The 21,270-nt window shown below is 39.1% G+C and overlaps 1 long non-coding RNA gene across 1 annotated transcript in view; it reads left to right on the top strand.

Moving 5' to 3' along the window:
* The window catches only part of LOC145526766 (uncharacterized), a 33,990-nt gene extending 13,063 nt beyond the window's left edge, over positions 1-20,927 (top strand). The window contains exon 4 of the long non-coding RNA XR_014069160.1: positions 20,436-20,927. This is a non-coding gene — a long non-coding RNA (uncharacterized LOC145526766). The remainder of the gene's footprint in view (positions 1-20,435) is intronic.
* Positions 20,928-21,270: the final 343 nt, after the last annotated feature.

The following is a 21,270-nucleotide window of genomic DNA, read 5'->3' as shown; positions in this document are numbered from 1 at the left end:
GTTGTTCTGCAGCATGTGAGATCTTCTCGGACCAGGTATCAAACCCATGTCTCCTGCATTGACAGGCAAATTCTTTACCACTGAGTCAACAGGGAAGCCCAGTTCAAATTTTAAATTGTGTTGTTTGTTTTCTTATTAAGTAATTGCAGGAGTTCTGTATGTATTCTTGATACAGGTCCTTTATTCAATTTATGTCTTGCTAATATTTTCTTCCTCTCTGTGGCTTGTCTTTTCACTTTCTTAATGGTGTCTGTGTTAGTTTTCTATTGCTGTGTAGCAAATAGCCATAAACAGTGTGGCCTTAAACATCACCCATTTATTAACTCTCAGATCTGTAGGTTATAAGTTTGGCACTGTGTGGTTGGATTCTCTGCTAAGGGTCTTACAAGACCAAAGTGTTGGCAAGGCTGTGTAGCTTTCCAGAAGCCCTGGGGAAGAATCTGTTTCCAAGTTCACCAAGGTTATTAAAATTCAGTTCCTTGTGGTTGTAGGACTGAGGTCCCTATTTCCTTAACACATGGTCCTATCCATATCTTCTGACCAGCAACATTAAATCATTCTTGCGCTTCAAATTTCTCTGATTTTTCCCTCGGGTTTTCTCTTCAGCTTTTGAGGGTTCATGTGACTACACTTTGTCTATGCAGAAATTCAGGATAGTCTGCCTATTTTAAGGTATGTTGATTGTTAACCCAATTTAGAAACTGCAAAGTTCCCTTTGTCATATAAGGTAGAATATTCACAATCATTCTGGGGATTTAGATATGGGATTTTTTGTTGGGGATTGGGGCATAATTCTGTCTGGCATTATGATGAAGTTCAGTCTACCAAAATTATTTTGTTTGTTCTTTTGTGTGCTATGAAATCCTTGCCTACTTCTAGGTTGCAAAGATTTTTCCTTATGTTTCCTTATAGAAGTTTTTTATAGATTTAGGTTTTGCATTTAGGTAGGTCTATGACTCACTTTGGCCACCTTATGCGAAGAGTTGACTCATTGGAAAACACCCTAATGCTGGGTAGGATTGGGGGCAGGACGAGAAGGGGATGACAGAGGATGAGATGATTGGATGGCATCACCGACTCGATGGACATGGGTTTGGGTAAACTCCGGGAGTTGGTGATGGACAGGGAGGCCTGGCGTGCTGCAATTCATGGGGTCGCGAAGAGTCAGACACGACTGAGCGACTGAACTGAACTGAATGACTCACTTCAAGTTAATTTTTGCATGTGGTATAATATGGCAGTCAATTTCCTCCCCTCCCCCATATAGATATGTGGTTGTTTTGGCGCTATTTGTTGAAAATACTCCCCTTTCCCACTTGAATTGAATTGGATTGTTTGTTTGCTTGAATGGTGATAGTTCTTTATATGTACTTGGAATAGATGAGTTTTTTCAAATATTTTTATGCCAGTCTGTGGCTTACCTTCTAATTTTCTTCATAGTAACTTTCAAAGAGCTTTAATTTTAATTTTATGATGTGTAATATATCTGTTTTTTTCCTCTTATGGTTTATGCTCTTTGTGTCTTATCTAAGAAATCTTGATCTAATACAAGGTAACAAAGATTGTCCTCCCTGTTATTAGGAAAAGTTTTATATTTAAGACTATATTTCACTTTGGGTTAATTTGTGTGTTAGTGTGAGCTGTGGACTCAGTTTATTTTCTTTCTCATTTATTTTAATATGGACTTCAAGTTGTTCCATATAATTTCTAAGTTGAATTTTCTTAACTCCTTTGTCAAAAATCAATTGAGCATACATGTATGGGTGTATTGCTGGACTCTTGTGTGTTCATTTAATCTATGTCTTGATTACTGTAGCTTTGTAATAATCTTGAAACTGGATAGTGTCCAACTTTGTCCTTCTTTTTGGAAATTGTTTGGCCTATTTTAGTTCCTTTGCTATCCCATATAGATTTTAGCACATTCACTTCTAGGCGATTGCAATTGCTTTGAATCTATTAATCAGTTATGGAAGAATTGACATCTTAACAAAATTAACCTTCCAATCCATTATTGTGGCATATATCTCTGTTTAAGTATTCTTTGATTTGTCTTAATAATGTTTTATAATTTTTAGAGTAAAAACATTGTATGTATTTGGCATATTAACACCTAAGTGTGTGTGTAAGTCAATTCAGTCATGTCTGACTCTTTGAGACTCTATGGATTGTAGCCTGGCAGTCTCCTCTGTCCATGAGATTCTTCAGGCAAGAATACTGGAGTTGGTCCCCTCCTCCAGGAGATCTTTCTGACCCAGGGATGAAACCTGCATCTCTTATGTCTCGTACGTTTTATGTTTTTGTCAATATTACTCGTTTTCACTATAATTCCCTGATGTTTGCCAGTATAAATGTATATGAAGCTTTTGTGTAGATTCTTTGTAGCTATCTGAGCATAGCTCCCTCTTCCTTTCTGATGGCTCACACTGTATATTTCAGCCTTCTCAGTTCAGTTCAGTTTAGTTGCTCAGTCACGTCTGACTCTGCGACCCCATGAATTGCAGCACGCCAGGCCTCCGTGTCCATCACCAACTCCCGGAGTTTACCCAAACTCATGTCCATCGAGTTGGTGATGCCATCCAACCATCTCATCCTCTGTCGTCCCCTTCTCCTCCTGCCCCCAGTCCTTCCCAGCATTAGGGTCTTTTCCAATGAGTCAGCTCTTCGCATGAGGTGGCCAAAGTATTGGAGTTTCAGCTTCAACATCAGTCCTTCCAATGAACACCCAGGACTGATCTCCTTTAGGGTGGACTGGTTGGATCTTCTTGCAGTCCAAGGGACTCTCAAGAGTCTTCCCAGTTCAAAAGCATCAATTCTTCTACACTCAGCTTTCTTCACAGTCCAACTCTCACATCCATACATGACTGCTGGAAAAATCATAGCCTTGACTAGACAGACCTTTGTTGGCAAAGTAATGTCTCTGCTTTTTAATATGGTATCTAGCTTGGTCATAACTTTCCTTCCAAGGAGTAAGCATCTTTTAATCTCATGGCTGCAGTCACCATCTGCAGTGATTTTGGAGCCCAAAAAAATAAAGTGTGACACTGTTTCCATTGTTTCCCCATCTATTTCCCATGAAGTGATGGGACCAGATGCCATGATCTTAGTTTTCTGAATGTTGAGCTTTAAGCAAACTTTTTCACTCTCCTCTTTCACTTTCATCAAGAGACTTTTTAGTTCCTCTTCATTTCTGCCATAAGAGTGGTGTTGTCTGCATATCTGAGGTTATTGATATTTCTCCCGGCAATCTTGATTCCAGCTTGTGCTTCTTCCAGCCCAGCATTTCTCATGATGTACTCTGCATGTAAGTTAAATAAGCCTTCTCATCTCCCCCCAATTCTTATCTCTGCCTTTGCAATTCAAAAGGACTGTGACAGCCTGCTTTGACTCCAACCCTCTGTACCTTGTCAGGAAATTATCCTCAGGTAGATGGTTGGACAATTTGCCCTTCACCTTTTTAGTTTCCCTTGGCTCCGGAATCCCAAACTTATATGGTCCATTATCTAGTGCTCAAAAATATTGCCTCATGTGTTTTGTATATCCTTTTAGTGTTTATGTTTAGAGAGTTAGCTCATACAAGTTACTCCATCATGGCTGGAGGTAGATGTTCCTCCCATAGTTCATTTAACCAGGAGCTATGTGTGTGTGTGTGTGTGTGTGTGTGTGTGTGTGTGTGTATAGTTTCCTACCTTAATTTTACCTATGTTTCAATGAAGGTCTTATGTTGTACATATGTGAGTTTGTCTGTAAGATAAATACATAAGAATGGAATTGTCAAGAATACTTAATTTTTACTAGATATTGGCAAATCACTATATGCATTTGTAATTCCACAATCATCATAAGTGGGCACCCATTTCATAGCTCCCTGCATAAGTTTGTGGATCTTTGCTTAATGGAACAAACATACTCATAGAAAAAGAAATACAGATGATTCTCCAACATTTGAAAGATGATCTATCTTACCCATATATTTACATACTCTAAAAATACTATTTCTCACTTATATAAGATTAGTAATATCATGTGAAATTTTCTTATAAAAAGAAAATCTGAATATAGGTGTAGGAACAATAAGCCAAAAAAAAAGTAGCAAAATCTAGACAGACTAGGGGAATGGCAGTCCCATTTTTCCCCTGCCATGTGCTGCTAAGAGTTATCTGAGAGGAACAGTAACCATAGCCAAAGTACCCCTCAAACCTCTATAGGTTGCTGCCAACCCATGGCTACCCATTCAGTACCATTGTCCCTTACTGCATTCCAAGAACTGACTTGCGTCACTGGCATTGCCAAGCGCAAATGACGGATTGCCTGAACTGCTTCCACCAACAACAAATCTGCAGAGCAAAAACAGAACCAAGTCCCAGGCCAAATTCTCAGCACACTTCTTAATTACCCCATTAAATCTTGTGCAGGGCTGCAGTGAACTCGCTCTGATCCTGGCAGCCGACTACTAGGAGGGAGAAAACCTTTTGGGGATTTAAAAATGGTGTCTTATTTTAGATATGGGAATTTGGATTCTTTCCACCTACTGGTTTTCAAGGTCCCTTTTTGCCATTAGACATGTTACGCTCAGTAGAACACAAAAAAGTTTAAACTCATGATCTGTAAGGTAGATGGTCCTTATCCTCAACATAATTATGCATCACCAAATATCTCTATTTAGATTAGAGTGCCCAAAAATATTTTTTTACAAAAATATAGCTTTTCTTCCTTCAGCCCTTAGTGGAAGATCTCCTTATCTCATAGAAACTTGGGAACCAAGACTAGACAATCTAGATTTGGGAGACTCTAAAGTCATCATGCATACATTTGAATATCAGCTCTATCCCTAATGGGTACATTAGCTTGGGTATTTATTTATCCTTCTATGCCTCAGTTTCTTTATAAAAGAATAGTGAATATTAATAAATATTAATAAGTAAATATAATAAATATTGAAGATGTTGAATAGTAATAACTTATTTATTTGAAGTTATTATCATTATTTTTATGATTATTAGTTATGCTTTGATAACTGTGAATAGAGACACCATGGAGAATGGCTCTGATAACAGAGGGACAGTGACTGCTTATATATTAGCTAATAAGTTAGCCAAACATTTTGAATAGCAACTATATCCTCAGTACATTGCTAGTCTGTGATCCTCAGCTTTGTGTGTTCAGTGGTCCATTTAAAATACAGTGGATAATATATGTGAAGATCTGATGAAAGGAGGAGGAGATCACAAAAATATCACTATTGTTATTAATATATAACAATTCAAGAACTGCATTCTTAATCAACAAAGTCAAGAGTAGGTTTACACTGAAGTCTGTGTGTTCCTTTGCTTTACTTGGACCGTTTCAATAGACTCGTAATGTCCTTTGGAAGGAATTAAAAGGGCAAGGCTTAAATCATATCTTCAGCAAGATCCTACTCCAGTCCATCCTACTGCTCAGACTGACAGATGTGTCCTCTGAAATTCATGTCTGATCTTGTCAACCCACACTAAGCACCTTTAAAAACTTAGCAGTGACTTATGTGACTACATTTAAATTTCATGGCATATTTGGTGTTTGTCTGGCTGCATTCTTATACTTCATGCTCACCTACACCTTTCTCATGTTAAACCAAACTACTCACTGTTTCCCTGGTAAGCTGGTGTCAAATGCCATGAATCTTACATCAGACGAAGTTATTTTGCTTCTGTCTGAAATCTCACAGCTCCTTGCCACTACATATGACATTTGAAAGATGAAATATCACCATACATTTTCCTGCATGACTGTATACACACATATACATGTACACGTAAGTGCCTACATATAACATAATACAAAATGCTATAACCTAATGGTCAAGGCTTTATTTCTGGAGTTAGTTCTGGGTTTAAATCCTGTTTCTGTCACTTACTAGTAATGTCATGTTTAATGAGTAAAAGAAAGAATATGATTGATTTCTGATAATACGTGCTCCAGACTGTAAAGTTCTTTGAATTCAAGGGAAAGAGCAGAATGTGGACTGAAGGAGTGGGCGAAGTCTTTCTAGAGCATTTGAGAGAACAGAGTTGAGTCTTCAAGACTGAGAAGGATAAGAAACATTAGACAAAAGGGCAAGAATAATGTAGACAATGTGTTTTGTTTATGAAGAGAAAACACGGAGGACTGAAACAGTCTTGAATCTTTGGCTGTGATTTGGCTAAATGAAGCAAACATTCTTTAACCATACAACACTCTCATATTCCACACTTGAAAAAGCAAACTAGCTACAACAGCAGCTGTCAGTCCCAATTTAGATATTTCGCAATGAAAATGGGAATCTCAACTTGAGAATAACTTTGCTCCCTTGCAAAAGCGTTGTCACCGCAGTGAAGTCAGAAACCTTGAACGTCATCTGGGATTTTTTAGGTTGCAAGTCAAATCTTAATGGGGTGAAAGAATTTGGAGTGAAGTAGATGGAGTCCTGGACTCAGTGGCCCATTATTCATTACCTGGAGACTTTTTAGCAAATTACCTACCTAAGTTCCTCAGCAAAATAAAAGGATAATATCTGACCTATTTTCACGGCAAGTTTTTTGTTTTTGTGGTTTGTTTTGGTTTTTAGTATTTTAGGTGTAAATACACTTGAAATAATTAAAACTGTTTGCAAGCTTATTTGAGGCGATAGTGGGGGGGGAGTGGTGCTGTATCATTTAGAGAGCGGAAACAGAAAGTACAGTCGTCAGCACCTCTAACAGATGCTAATGCTGAAGAAATACCTGCATTGGCTGTGTTTCCAAAGTTAAAGCTAAGAGGTTGATACTGAGTCTATTCTTACATCTGAATGTCTGTGTGTTTAATTGTAGAGGTGTCCCTTATGAAAAACTCAGATCTCTTTGAAACCACTATGGAAAAGAATACTATTATTAAAATGGTCAGTGTATTGGACTGAAGGTGCTCATACTTCGTTCACATTCTTCTCATTAAGAGATGGACCTATTTTTCTTTCCCTTGAATCTGACCTGGCTTTGCTTTGACCAAGAATAAAATTAAAGTGATATTGAGCTTTTTCCAGGTGCAGCCTTTAAGAGAACTGCCAACTTCTGTCTCAGGCTTTTCAAGTCTGAGGTCTTCATGTAATAGTTGAACTCCCTGCTGGAGAGACCAATGAAGAGACCAGAGACTGAATGGAGCAGGACTCAGATGAGCCCAAACTTGTCAGGGTTAGATAACTCTGACTAAGCACTGAGCATGTTTAAAAAAAAGAAAAGCAAAACATGGCTATCTCAGATTTTCAGAGCCTTCCAAGCACTAGCTGACCCTATTCTGCATCATGTGGAACACAAGAATTTCCCAGTTGACCTATTACCAAATTCCTGGTCAAAAAAATCATAAGATATGATAAAGTGATGGTTGTTAAAGCCACTAGATTTTGGGATAGTTTTTTTTTTTTTCCCTTCCAAGGAGTAAGCATCTTTTATTTTTTTATTTTTATTTTTTTTCATAAATTTATTTATTTTAGTTGGGGGCTAATTATTCTTTTTTTAAATGAAGCCTTTTTTCACAAGCAAGGTGCATGCAAAGAAACTCATATAGCAAAATTAGGAAGTGATGGACCAAATAGATCAATATCCTTGCCATGTCTGTAATTAGTAATTGAACTATCAGTGAAAAGTTTATTAATGCAGTTTTAAGTGAGAAGTTTGCTTTGTTAATTCTGAAGATCATTTAAAGTGATAAAAAGAGGGAACATATTCTATAACTCAATCAAAGCTGGTTTCTGACAATAGTTTTCTTGTTAAATTTACACCAGATAATATCATAGTATAAGGAACGTATCATGCCCAGATTCCACTTTGAGGCAAAGGTAAATGCAGAACTCTTTAAAAATGCTTAATAATTAACGTCTACCATCTTTGTTCTAACTTGCCTCTCGGAAGCTGTACACATTTAAATTAATTAAGCTTCAGAATGCCTCTGTGATGCGGAAAAGGAATAACAAGGAATCATTTTACCTAGCACTGAAACACAGTCACCTCTTGGGTTGAACACAGCAGCTGTTTAGCAGCTGTAAGGGAATCCTGAGCTATCATTCTGGGCAGCCATGCTAAGGAGGATAACAGATCTGATTGAAATTGCAAAGGAAATTTGAGTAGACAGGATGCAATTACCTGAATTGGAGCCCAGCCAGCTCACCAGGGCTAAGTGGCAAATGACTGGAGCTGAAGAGCATGTCTTCTGCATATTTTACCAGATTACTGGGACCATTCAGTGCCCTGTGTGGACAATAATCAGAGGCTGTGTAAGCCTGTGATCCTGAACCTGCATTACAGCTCCCCTAAACACATATCTTTCTAGAACGATATCGCTATTCGGTTAAATCTATCTGGGAACCAAAGTTCATATGGGCACTGAACATAAATGTGGACAGCCAAAATTAAGCAATTGGATGTTAAACTGTTAAATCACTCATTGTAACACAGTTTGAAGCACATATTTTAAGGATCTGAAAACTAGTGAAGTGGTGTCTACACTAATATACTTACAAGATATCAATATGATGACTATTTTCATAAACCATAAGTATACAAGATAAATGACATTTGTGTTTAAATTCAAGAGGCACTGAGGATCACATTTCCCTTTAAAAATTCAAAGAAAGACTAAAGATAAAGGAACTAACCATAAAGTCTATCTCCTTACAGGAAAAACAAGAGTTTTTAGATGATACACATTCTAATAACCTGCTCAACCTAAAATCTTATAAGTCTCCGCGTCTGAAGAGCAATTGCTGGCTTTTCTTTTGTTATTTATTTTTGATATGGACATATATTTGATTTACACTGTTATGTTGGTTTCAGGTGTACAATCATGGTATTTGCTGCCAAGTCACTTCAGTCGTGTCCGACTCTGTGCGACCCCATAGACGGCAGCCCACCAGGCTCCACCGTCCCTGGGATTTTCCAGGCAAGAACACTGGAGTGGGTTGCCATTTCCTTCTCCAGTGCATGAAAGGGAAAAGTGAAAGTGAAGTCGCTCAGTCGTGTCTTTTTTCAGTTTCTTTTCCAATGTAGATTATTACAGAGTATTAAGTACAGTTCCCTGTTCTGTACAGAAGGTCTTTGCTGATTATCTATTTTATATGTCAATTTCACCCTCCTATTTTATCCCTCCTCTCCTCCTTCCCCCTGCCCCATTAACATACATTGTTATCTAAGTCTGTGTCAGTTTCTGTTTTGTAAATAACTTCATTTGTATCATTTTTTTTAGTTTCCACATTTAAGTGATATCATATGATATGTCTCTTTGTATGACTTACTTCAGTTAGTATGATAATACCTAGGTCCACCCATGTAGCTACAAATGGCATTTTTCCATTTTTTATGGCTGAGTAATATTCCATTGTATATATGTACCACATCTGCTTTGGCACATTCCTCTGTTGATGGGCATTTAGGTTGCTTCCATGTCTTGGCTATTGCAAATAATGATGCAATGAGCATTGGGGTGGATGTATCTTCTTGAAGGATGGTTTTCTCCAGATACATGCCTAAGAATGGTATTGCTGGATCATATGGTAGCTCTGAAGGCTATAGTCCATGGAGTCACAAAGAGTCAGACACAATTGACCACATGCACACACACACACACACACACACACACACACACACGATAGCTCTAGTTTTAGTTTTATAAGGAATCTCCATACTGTTCTCCATAGTGGCTGGCTTTACTCTTGAGTAAAACAACTAATTTTCTGAAAGCATTTTTAAACAAAGTCACTGATTAAACAGTATTAACGAAATAAAATTAATTTACCTAAAGAAAATACACTACTCAAAAAGTTTTTAAGCCAGCCAATTACAGGACCCGTATGCCAACATCAGGGAACTGGGGTTGTGGAACTCTATACTTGACTTCCCACGTAATATAATGCACAAATACTCTAATGAAAAAGGCCCCCTACCAAGTGCTTAGAGGAAGTGAGATAAGAAAACAAACAAGAGGTTAGACTTAAAGGGTCATCCTGCTTAGTAAAGGTAAATCATACGTTCAATAAAATAATCTTTGAACTTTTCTCCTTCTTCCCGTAAAAGATATGCAAAATCAAAAATGTTACATTATATCTGTTCAGCTTTCTCACATAAAGCTTGGATGCAATAAAGCACTTTTTTACTCCAAATGTGGTCCACAGACCTGCAGCACTGGTATCACATGGAAAATTCAGAATCCCAGGTCCCACCCCAGACCTATGGAATTGGAATCCAGATTTTAACATGATCTACAAGCAATTCATAAGCACGTGAAAGTTTGAGATGCTCTGCTTTAGCATATTATGTTTTTGAAGACTTCTACACCCATATACATCATTTAACCTTGTTTGACTCAGTATGTGTCTTTGAATATCATCAAGGACCTAGACCTATATATACAATAATAATTTACCCCTCATCATATTCAGTTGAGGCTTCCCTGGTGGCTCAGATGGTAAAGAATCTGCCTGCAATGCAAGAGACCCAGGTTTGACCCCTGGGTCAGGAAGATTCCCTGGAGAAAGGAATGGCTACCCACCTCAGTATTGTGTGCTGGAGAAGACTTTGAGAGTCCCTTGGACAACAACTGAGCTATCAGGGAAGCCTCGATATGCAGATTACACCACCCTTAAGGCAGAAAGTGAAGAAAACTAAAGAGCCTCTTGATGAAAGTGAAAGAGCAGAGTGAAAAAGTTGGCTTAAAACTAGACATTCAGAAAACGAAGATCATGGCATCTGGTCCCATCACTTCATGACAAATAGCATGGGGAAACAATGGAAACAATGACAGACTTTATTTTTTGGGGCTCCAAAATAACTGCAGATGGTGACTGCAGACATGAAATTAAAAGACGCTTGCTTATTGGAAGAAAAGCTATGACCTACCTAGGCAACATATTAAAAAGCAGAGACATTACTTTGCCAACAAAGGTCCATCTAGCCAAGACTATGGTTTTTCCAGTAGTCATGTATGGATGTGAGAGTTGGACCATAAAGAAAGCTGCTGAAAAATTGATGCTTTTGAACTGTGGTATTGGAGAAGACTCTTGAGAGTCCCTTGGACTGCAAGAAGATCCAACTGGTCAATCCTAAAGGAAATCAGTCCTGATTATTCATTGGAAGGACTGGTCCTGAAGCTGAAGCTCTAATACTTTGGCCACCTGATGTGAAGAACTGACTCATTTCAAAAGACCCTGATGCTGGGAAAGATTGAAGGTGGGAGGAGAAGGGGATGACAGAGGATGAGATGGTTGGATGGCATCACCAACTCAATGGACATGAGTTTGAGTAGACTCTGTGAGTTGGTGATGGACAGGGAGGCCTGGAGTGCTGCAGTCCATGGAGTTGCAAAGAGTTGGACATTACTGAGTAACTGAACTGAACTGGACAGCAAAGAGATCAAACCCATCAATCCTAAAGGAAATCAACCCTGAATATTGATTGGAAGGACTGTTGCTGAAGCTGAAACTAAACCTCCAATACTTTGACCACCTGACTCGAAGAGCCTACTCATTGGAAAAGACCCGATGCTGGGAAAGATTAGTGGCAGGGGGTGAAGGGGGCAACTGGGGATGAGATGGTTGGATGCCATCACCAACTCAATGGACATGAGTTTGAGCAAGCTCCTGGAGATTGTGACGGACAGGGAAGTCTGGTGTGCTGCAGCCCATGGGATAGCAAAGAGCTGGACACAACTGAGCAACTAAACAACAAATATTCAATTAATATTTTCAACAGTTATGTACTGTTCATTTTTTTCAGGTAAATATTGGAATAATTATTTTATTGTTGATTCTTCAGGGTGTTCTTTTAAAGGTATATTCAAATTACAAGTAATAGCTTTGAAAACCAAAAATTCAATAAACTGAAGACCCTTTTTGCTCGGCTTTCAATTTTTCAACCACAGCAATTATTTCTCTTATGCTAAAGGACTTATGTGTTTGTGATACATCACCATGTTATGTAGGCCTATAGTGGGTTGTAATTTTACATAAACCTATTCCATTTAGCTTAATAGTATTCATTTATAATTCAGTTTATAAAACACCCTTCACTAGAGAGTAATAAAATTGCATTTTGTTAACAAAACATCTGTAATTTAGTTTTGTTACTGAGTCATATTAGCATCATTATTCAAAATTAGTGAGGCTTTACCATATAAGTCATGGCTGCAGACATCAGCCACAATTGTGTATATAATGCAAACACTGATTTTAAGATGTAGAATTTGTTTAGATGTGGCGCTCTCTAGGGGTACACAAAGCATGCTTCTTCAAGCCCAAAGGACCTGATAAACTCTTGGACCTGCTGTGTCCAGAGTATAGAGTAAATCTGATTCGAACTCTTCTTTGGGCTGGGCTTCTGCATCAACTGTCATTTTAAGAAAGCATTCTACGTGAAGAAGTTTGAAAGTTACTCATTTTTGTCTAGTTTATCATCTACCAAGAACACGCCTTGGTGAGCAGAGACAGTGACTAATACAACTGGCAGAAAAACTAAGATTATTCATCTTAAGTTTGTGACAGACATGTTTTTAAAAAGAAATGCAGCAAGTATGTCACTCCAAGGAAAAGAAGTTAGAATAGATGTTACCAATGAAAAGTTTAAGAAAATTGAATCTGGAGAACTTGCTTAAACCACCATGACCTAAAAGATTAACAAAATTTTAAGACTTTTCTGATTAGATCTGTGGTGATATTATTGAATGGGATTCATTTGATGCTTTTCAATGAAATGTGTCCATATTTAGAATATCTTCATTACCGAGTGATCCAATATTTTCCATTAAATGGTATAAAAAGAGCTACCAAAATGTATGGTAGACTAGTTAGCTGATTTTAATAGAGTAGTAAAAGTTTACTAATATAGTATCAGATTCCACATTGTAACTAATTTTTTAATGTATGTGTGCTCAGTGAAGTCCAACTGTTTGTGGCCCCATGGACTGTAACCTGACTGGGTCCCCTTTCCATGGAATTTTCTAGACAAGAATCCTGGAGCAGATTGCCATTTCCTACTCCAGAGAATATTCCTGACCGAGGATCAAAGATGCTATTTTTTAAAAAAATAAACTACTACTTCTCCAGTTTTGATGTAGTATCAGAAAATAATATCCACCATTAGCCAAAAGACTGTTAAAATACTCCTCTCATCAATATGTGGCCATTTTTTCTTATATTTCAAGCTAACAATATATCACATCAGAAAAAATGCAGAATCAGATATGAGAATCTGGCTGTCTTCTGTTTAGCTGAACATTAAAGTGATTTGCAAACCTGTAAAAATGTCGCTCGTCTTACTGCTTTTTGTTCTGTTTTGGAGACATATAAGAAGAGACATAGAAGGAAAAACAAAACAAACAAAAGCAAGTGTCGTTAGGTTTCCTGGAAAAGTCAGCTGCCACCCAGTTCATGTTGCTGTCTTTGGTTCAGGTCCTGAAGGTTGTCAATGATGAGACTTCTCAGGGGAGGGGGTGGCCCCTGCTCAGAGATACTAAGAGATGGAACTAGCTTTCCTGAGAGGTAGTGTGTTTTCCATCACTGAAGATGTCCAGGGGTCTGTGGGATGACTTAGACCACACACCTTAAGGATCAGCTGGGGGTCATCTTAAAATGCAGATTCTGATTCAGTGATCTGCCCTGGTGCCTGAGATTCTGAATTTCTAACAAGTCCCTAGATGCTGCTGCTGCTGCTTCTGGTCCATGGAACACACCTGAGGGCTTTCAAGTAATTAGGAAAGATGAAGCTGAAGCAAGCTTTCTAGGTTATAAGAATCACCTCATATCCTTGTTAATCCAGCTTTCTAGCTTCTTCCCCAGGAGACTGTGACTTAGTTGATTTTGGTGGAAGTCTGGAAACTGTGTGCTGTAAAAGGAAATTCTTATGATCAGTTCAATTGGAGAACATAAGTAGATGATCCTCCATGATCTTTCCACGTGTAATTCTTCTGTATTTCCCATAGGGCTAGCTATTGATTTTATATCTACATTTTTTTGTTAGTTTTTGCCTGTTGCTCTTGTCTTTTTTGTCTCAGAATCAATCAGATTTCTACTAGAGGGAATCACCCCCTTTTATCTTTAATAACCAAGCATAAGCTCTCCGTATGTGAACCTGCTCTCATGGTTTGGTGTTAAGTGATTTGGGTAAGTGATATAATTTTATTTGTATAACACCTCTGTGAGTTTCATATTATTTCCCTCATTTGTGTGGATTAAAAACTTGGTAGAAGCCAAGTGACTTGCTCAAGGTCATACAGATGCAAGAAGTCATGAAGTCAGGATTTGGTTCTCATCTCAGTCTGTAGCCTGGTTACTCAGACACTAGACCCCGGATCACCTGCAGTGCCATCTCCCTCTCTGTGCTTGCAAGTCACAGAGCCTGCACACTGCTCACATCCTCTGCTCTCCTCTCCTTACCACAATGTCTCCTTTTAATGTGGCTTTACTTCTGCTCCTCAGGACTTGATGTTCTTACTTTAGTCTTTGCTCTCCCCAGTCTCCCAGCCCTGAATAAACACCAGCCCTGATTCTGGGGGTCAGGGTCGCTCTTTCTAATCTCTCTCTCTGGTCTTTGTGAACATCCGCATTCATCGGGGTCTGGACAAAAGGCCAGATTGTGATGCAGTGAGGTTCTGATGACAGGCTCCTCAAAACAGCAGTAAAATGCGTTGCCTGAGCTCTTCCTCAGTCAGAACCAACTATCCTGCATAGAGCTATGTGGTGGGCTTGGTAGGATGGGGAAATTAACCCTCATAGGTGGTTTATAGTGACTTTGGCTAATTTTCTTTTCTGGATCTTGGTGAAAATTAGTATAAATTCCATCGAGCTCATTTTTTTTTTATTAACTTAATACAGATGCATTGAGCACCTACAATATGCCAGGCACTATCTGGTAGCTGGAGGTACAATACTGTTCTAAAGCAGACAAGGATGCTGTGTTCATGAAGTGATGATCCAATGACAGTCAGATTTTAAACAAATAATCACAATAATGACAGTGTAATTACATGCCAGTAGTAGAACCATGAAGCAAAGACATCCAGTTCCTTGAGTTATAACTGTGGAAATGGAATTAATTTAAATGCTCAGAAAATAGTAATAGATAAACATATATACCTGGTGCTTTACTATGTGTCCTACACTGTATTAAGTGGCTTTTAATCAAAATGTATTATTAATATTTTATGCAATTTATAAAGATTACTTTCCATTTGCAGTTTGGACTATATTCCCTATGCTGTCCAGTACATCCTTGAGTATTTTGCACCCAATAGTTTGTACCTCTCACTCAACATTGAACATGAGTGATCTCAGGCTCTCCTAAAAACAGCTATATGAGCAAGTTACGTCATATTATTGGTGAGAAAGCTGAGGCTCAACAGTAAATGCTTAATCTCAGTATGTGCTTCCACTGACCACTAAAGCTCCCTGCTGGCTGCTCATTCCATCTGGTCAGAGCAGAGAGAAATCCTGCAGGATTTAGTGCAGAACAGACTGCTCCATCCTGCTCCCATTTGAGGTTCTCTGCCAGGGTTCCCAAGTGCTAGTTCTCCTTGAGGCTAAAGGTTGTTTATCTGAGATTTTTAAGGCAAGGTTTGCCTGGTTTGAAATTGTATGTAGCAATTGCTACCCAGGAATTAAGAGGTCCGTAAGATTGAACCATTTTGTGCAAAGGAGGTGGGAAAGGCAATGGGAGCTGGTCGCTAAATCAGTAAAGGCTAAGCCTTGAGGAAATTTAAATGCAAACTAAAAATGTTTAGCCTCTTGATCCCCAAATCCAAAAATAGAAGCACTACCACTGAACCAAATCACCTCACTTCAGGGGCCTGCTCTGCCTTTGTTCATTCTGAATCATCACAGGAAGATTACAAGTCGAGTCCGCTTAATACTAGGTACACTTATATCTTCCTAATTCTTTAGTTAGTTTTCATGAAATGCATAGCTTTTCATTTGTATAAAACTTTGACATTTTTCTCAGTGGGTTTGCATGCTTGCTCAGTAGCTCAGTCGTGTCCAACTCTTTGCAACCTCATGGACTGTATCCTGCCAGGCTTCTCTGCCCATGGGATTGTTCAGGCAAGAATACTAGAGTAGGTTGCCATTTCCTCCTCTGGGGACTCGTCTCAAACCAGGGATCAAATCCACGTCTCTTGCGCTGGCACCTGGGAAGCCCATTTCAATGGATTTACTTAGGGTCGAATCTGATACCCTGAGTCTTGTGATTATGACTTTACATATTGTAAATCTAAGCTGCTGAGGATTGAAACCAGTGGATCAAAATTCCAAAACTCATATAGCCCATCGGTAACCTAGCTAGGATTGCCACAGACATTGGGAGTTTTGATCCTGTGTACTTCCTTACTAAATAAAAGACCATCATTCACTGTAAATTAATGAGACCATTTTATTACCTAGAACTAGCTTATGCTGTAGACTTGCTTGAAAATGCAATAATTGTATATATGACTTTAGGTTATAAAATGTCAACAGATATGTAACAGAATGATACATCATCATATGGATTTCAATGTATGTCAGGGTAAGTTGTGTTCACTGTTATAAACAACTGCTATTCATTGACCTTGAAATATCAGAATAGCTGATTTTCCTGTCCTATGTGTAGTATAAAGTATTATCATGCAGAATATTATCTTAAACTTAAATATGTATGAATATGTGCTTCTATACCATAAAGGTGCCATGTTTTAAAAAATAAGCACAGTTAACGCAACAAAATTAACCATAAATTATTTGACTTTTTAACTTAGATTTCTAGAATGTCGTGCAAGTGACTCATAGTCCCATTAATATCGCTGAAAACTCCCCATGTCACATTTCGACTGAACCACTCTCTGAAAATACACAGCCCTCCTGCCTTTTCACCTAATTATCCACTACAGATATTGCAAGAATTGATCTGGGCCATCAGAGTTCCCTCTCATATGGTGAAATTAGAAAGATAAAGTCTAAGCTCAAACGACTTAATTCAGGACAGAAAAATGGCTGGGATCAGTACCAACTGATTCATTTTTTACACCATCCCAAGTATAATTCAGGCCTCCCTGGGCATAGTGCACAGCTCTATCCGATGGACTCCAGGGACTCAGCGTGTTGGACAGTGCTCTGGGTGACAACTGGGGGAGAGCAGGTTGGCCAAGGAAACCCACTTGCATTCAAGTTCAGAAACATCTAGAAATAGTGATGTTGAAGAACCTTCTCAATATTTCGTAGCGTTTGCAGCATATTTCTCTTGCCTTCATTCTTCACTCTTTAATTCCCTAAGAATGGATTGCACTCTACAGTAGCCGAAGTTCCTTGTGAGTACTACTGGGGGTGTCTTGAATAACTGTGTCTACTCCTTGATGTCACTGCCCCAGTCAGTAGGGGGTCTGAGACTCTCTGTGTTTCCCACTGGTCTTCTGGTAGACACTTCACCAGTCCATGCTCACTAGATAGGCGTGTGCTTTGAGTGGTCTCTTGCAGGAATTTAGTGTTTTCTGAATTACAAGTAGTTAGATCATCTGTTCTATGTTTTGTTTTTAAGCTGCCTCTTAATTTCTGTTTTTATCCTTGTGACCACTTTTTGATTTATTAACATATGCTTGTCAGAATTCCCAGAGACAGATGCAGGTTACTGTTTAGAAATGCCACTGTTTAAATTCCAAAGGATGCAATTAAGCAACCAGCAAGAACCTAAGCACAGGGCTCTTGTCTGGTCAGAAGCCTGTGCCTGCGTATATGCTCAGTCATGTCTGACTGTTTGCAACCTTATAGACTGAGCCTGCCAGGCTCCTTTGTCCATGGGATTCTCCAGGCAAGAATACTGGAGTGGGTTACCATGCCCTCCTTCAGGGCATCTTCCCAACTCAGGGATTGAACTCGTGTCTCCTGCATTTCAAATGGATTCTTTACCACTGAGCCACTGGGGAAGCTCTGGTCTGAAGTCTTTAAATCTCAGTAAATCATCTAACATGACTGACCATTCTGGTTTGCCGTGGACTGAGCAGGGCAGAGTAGGATTGGGGACGGATAGTCATTGCAGATTGAGGGACTTGCTGTGATAAAACTGGGACAATCCCAGGCAAACTGACTTGATTGGTCAAAATATAATTGGCTGCAGTTATCACAAAGGGCCCTAGGCTAAATTTACCCCTTCACAGTTCTCATATTTCTGAGAAGAGGAAGCTGCTTTTTGAAATGTCCTGGTTCTGCTTCATACTCTGCTATAGTCACTGCAGACCAGAGGGGATCTGCTCTTTAAACTGTTGGGACTGTAATAGCGGTCCCTACTCTTTGCTTATTGCTCCCGTGAAATTTACCATGTAGATTCTTATTCACGCAGAGGAATCCATGAGAGAGAAAAATGCAAGTCAGCTCGTGCACTAACTAGTCCAAGAAATCATAGTCGTTACTGTGGAATGCAGACCACTATAGGGACCTTGCTGGAAATCTCAGGGAGAGGTAAGCTCAGGGGATCATAAAGCCCATTTTTCTCATCTTTTTAGACTTGAGATTGAGTGTGAGCCCTCCCTGTCCTGGACACAGAACAGATGTAGATCTCTAGCACTTAGACAGAGAGCTGAATGTTCATCTTGACTCTGTCACTCTTTACGTAACTTGGAGCAAGTCACTTCCCTTGGGCCCCTGTGTCTTCATTTATCAGATAAAGATGTTAAAGTAGATCATTCTTAGTTTATGTCAACTCTGGACTTATAGATAAGACTTTCATGGGATCAGGATCCATCTCAGTACTTTACATGTTTTAATTCATGTAATACTTGCAACTGCTTTCAGAGGTAGGTACTATTATCATCTCAATTTAATAGATGCACATTTGTTTTCAGATCCACCCTCTATAATTTCCCATTCTATTGGAATACTTGGACGGCCAACTTCTGTGAATGCTATTCCTTTTTTCTGGCTTCTGTTTCAATTCTGCCACCAGGGAGCAGGAAATTGTAGGAAGGGGAAAGAGTGAGGTTTGGGTACTTATTCTCCAGCTTCCTCACTGTGGGGTCCCCTTTGGATGGATGCATCTCTTGACTGAAACTTGCATCTTCTGCCAGCCAGCCATCACCACACAGCTCTCCTTTCTCTGTGTCTTCCACCTTCTCCCTCTTCAGCCCTGGGGAGGGAGCAGATCCTGGTACTGTTAACAGTTGAGATACCAAGTCTTTCTGTGTGGTTCCCAGGAAACTTCCCACACTTTTGTGAAAAAACCTATTATTAAACTCTCCTCAAATTCCCTAGTCTTTATCCTAAGTGGTTGAAGTAGGATTCAAAATCCAAGGATGGATTTCAGAACCCATGGGGGTAACATCCATGTTCTGTTGCCCTATAAATCAGCAATTACTGGATGTAGAACCAGGTTTAATTTATCTCTTAGTCTCTGAAACTGTTCTGACACTCTATGAAAAGTAACATTAACTCTTCAGGATATTGTATTAGACCCCACCTATATATGAATCTTGTACCATTAACAATTCATACAGAAAGTGATGAAGAAGGAAATGGCAACCACTCTAGTATTCTTGCCTGGAAAATCCCACGGATAGAGGAGCCTGGCAGGCCACAATCCATGGGGTTGCAAAGAGTTGGACATGACTGAATATGCATGCATAGAAAGTGAAAAGTGCTATAGGCTTTGGAATCAGACAAACCTACATTCTAATCCCACACTTACCTAAAGGTGAGGTCATGGTAATTTACTTAATGCAATTAAGCTTTTCTGCATCAAAAGATCTGCATAGTTTAAGCTCCTTTCTTAAACAAAAATATGATAGTGTTGAAGCATCCAGCTCCACACCTTGGACAGGGTAGGGATTCAGCAGACATTCATTGCTTTTCTCTTCTCCTAAACTTTTATTCCTGAATTTCTTAGTAGGCCATCAATATGTCCCATTTGAGATTTTTGCTACTATTCTTTTTGGTTTTCTGCATTTTCCCATCTGAAAGCAAAGACTGAGACATTTCTCAAACTGCTTGCTGAATAAATACATAAATTAATTTTTGGACAAGGCTTCTTTTTTTAATATTTGTTTCTATATTTGTCTGCACTGGATCTTAGTTGTGGCATGTGGGATCTCTTTTAGTTGAAACATGCAAACTCCTAGTTGTAGCATGTGGGATACAATTCCCTGACCAGGGGTCCAACTCAGACCTCCTGAATTGAGAACATGGAGTCCCAGCCATTGGACCACCAGGGAAATCCCTTGACAAGCTTTCTTACCAGTATCCAGATCTCAAGATTTCCTAGATCATCTTCTTTTCCAGAAGGGACTTTTTTCAAATGAAGATCACTGATATATTCCTCAATGTATTCGACCCTCCCCCTCTGGATGTCTCTAGTACAGAAGAGGTAGAAGAAAAAGTAATATGTTCTTACATATACAAAATAGTCATTTGAAATACAAACTTGTTTGCCTACTAATATATGTTTCAACAGGCTTCCCTGGTGGTTCAGTGGTAAAGAATCTGCCTGCCAATGCAGGAGACAAAAGAAATGCAAGTTCAGTTCCTGGGTTGGGAAGATACCCTGTAGAAGGAAATGACAACCCACTCCAGTATTCTTGTCTGGGAAATCCCATGGACAGAAGAGTCTGGCAGGCTGCAGTCCATGGGGTTGCAAGAGTCGGACACAACTGAGTAACTAAACAACAACACATGTTTCTACAAACCGCTACTTCATACCCTGAGGCTACAGACTAATAAGAAAGAATGAGACAAATTTCAAGTCAGGTCATCTGGGTGGCTGCCATTTTTTATCTTGTCTAGGAAAGGCCTCTAGAAGGTTGTAATTTGGTGGGTTACTTTTTCATCTCATATTTGTTGGTATGCTGATGAGAAACCCTTCAAAATCCTTGGCCTTTCCATAACTATTGTCATAAATGGGGATTGCACATCTTGTTTTGTTTCTAAGTAGATTAAATTATTTCAAGAATCGGTGGTTGTGTACTCCTAATTTACTCTGTTCATAATTTCCCCAAATTTGGGGTGTTATAAAGATGATAACGATAACCCTATATGCGAGACAGAATAAGAGACACAGATGCATAGAACAATTTTATGGACTCTGAGGGAGAAGGTGAGGGTGGGACGTTCTGGGAGAATAGCATTGAAACATGTATATTATCATATGTGAAACAGAACACCATTCCATGTTCGATGCATGAGACAAGGGCTCAGGGCCGGGGCAATGGGATGACCCAGAGGGATGGGATGGGGAGGGAGGTGGGTGGGGGGTCCAGGAAGGGGAACACGTGTAAACCCATGGCTGATTC

This window comes from Giraffa tippelskirchi, chromosome 2, assembly GCF_054371585.1.
Source record: "Giraffa tippelskirchi isolate mGirTip1 chromosome 2, T2T-mGirTip1v1.2.pri, whole genome shotgun sequence".
Classification (NCBI taxonomy): Eukaryota; Metazoa; Chordata; class Mammalia; order Artiodactyla; family Giraffidae; genus Giraffa; species Giraffa tippelskirchi.
The sequence above is the reverse complement of the archived record's forward strand: the minus strand, read 5'-3'. Positions and strand labels throughout refer to the sequence as shown.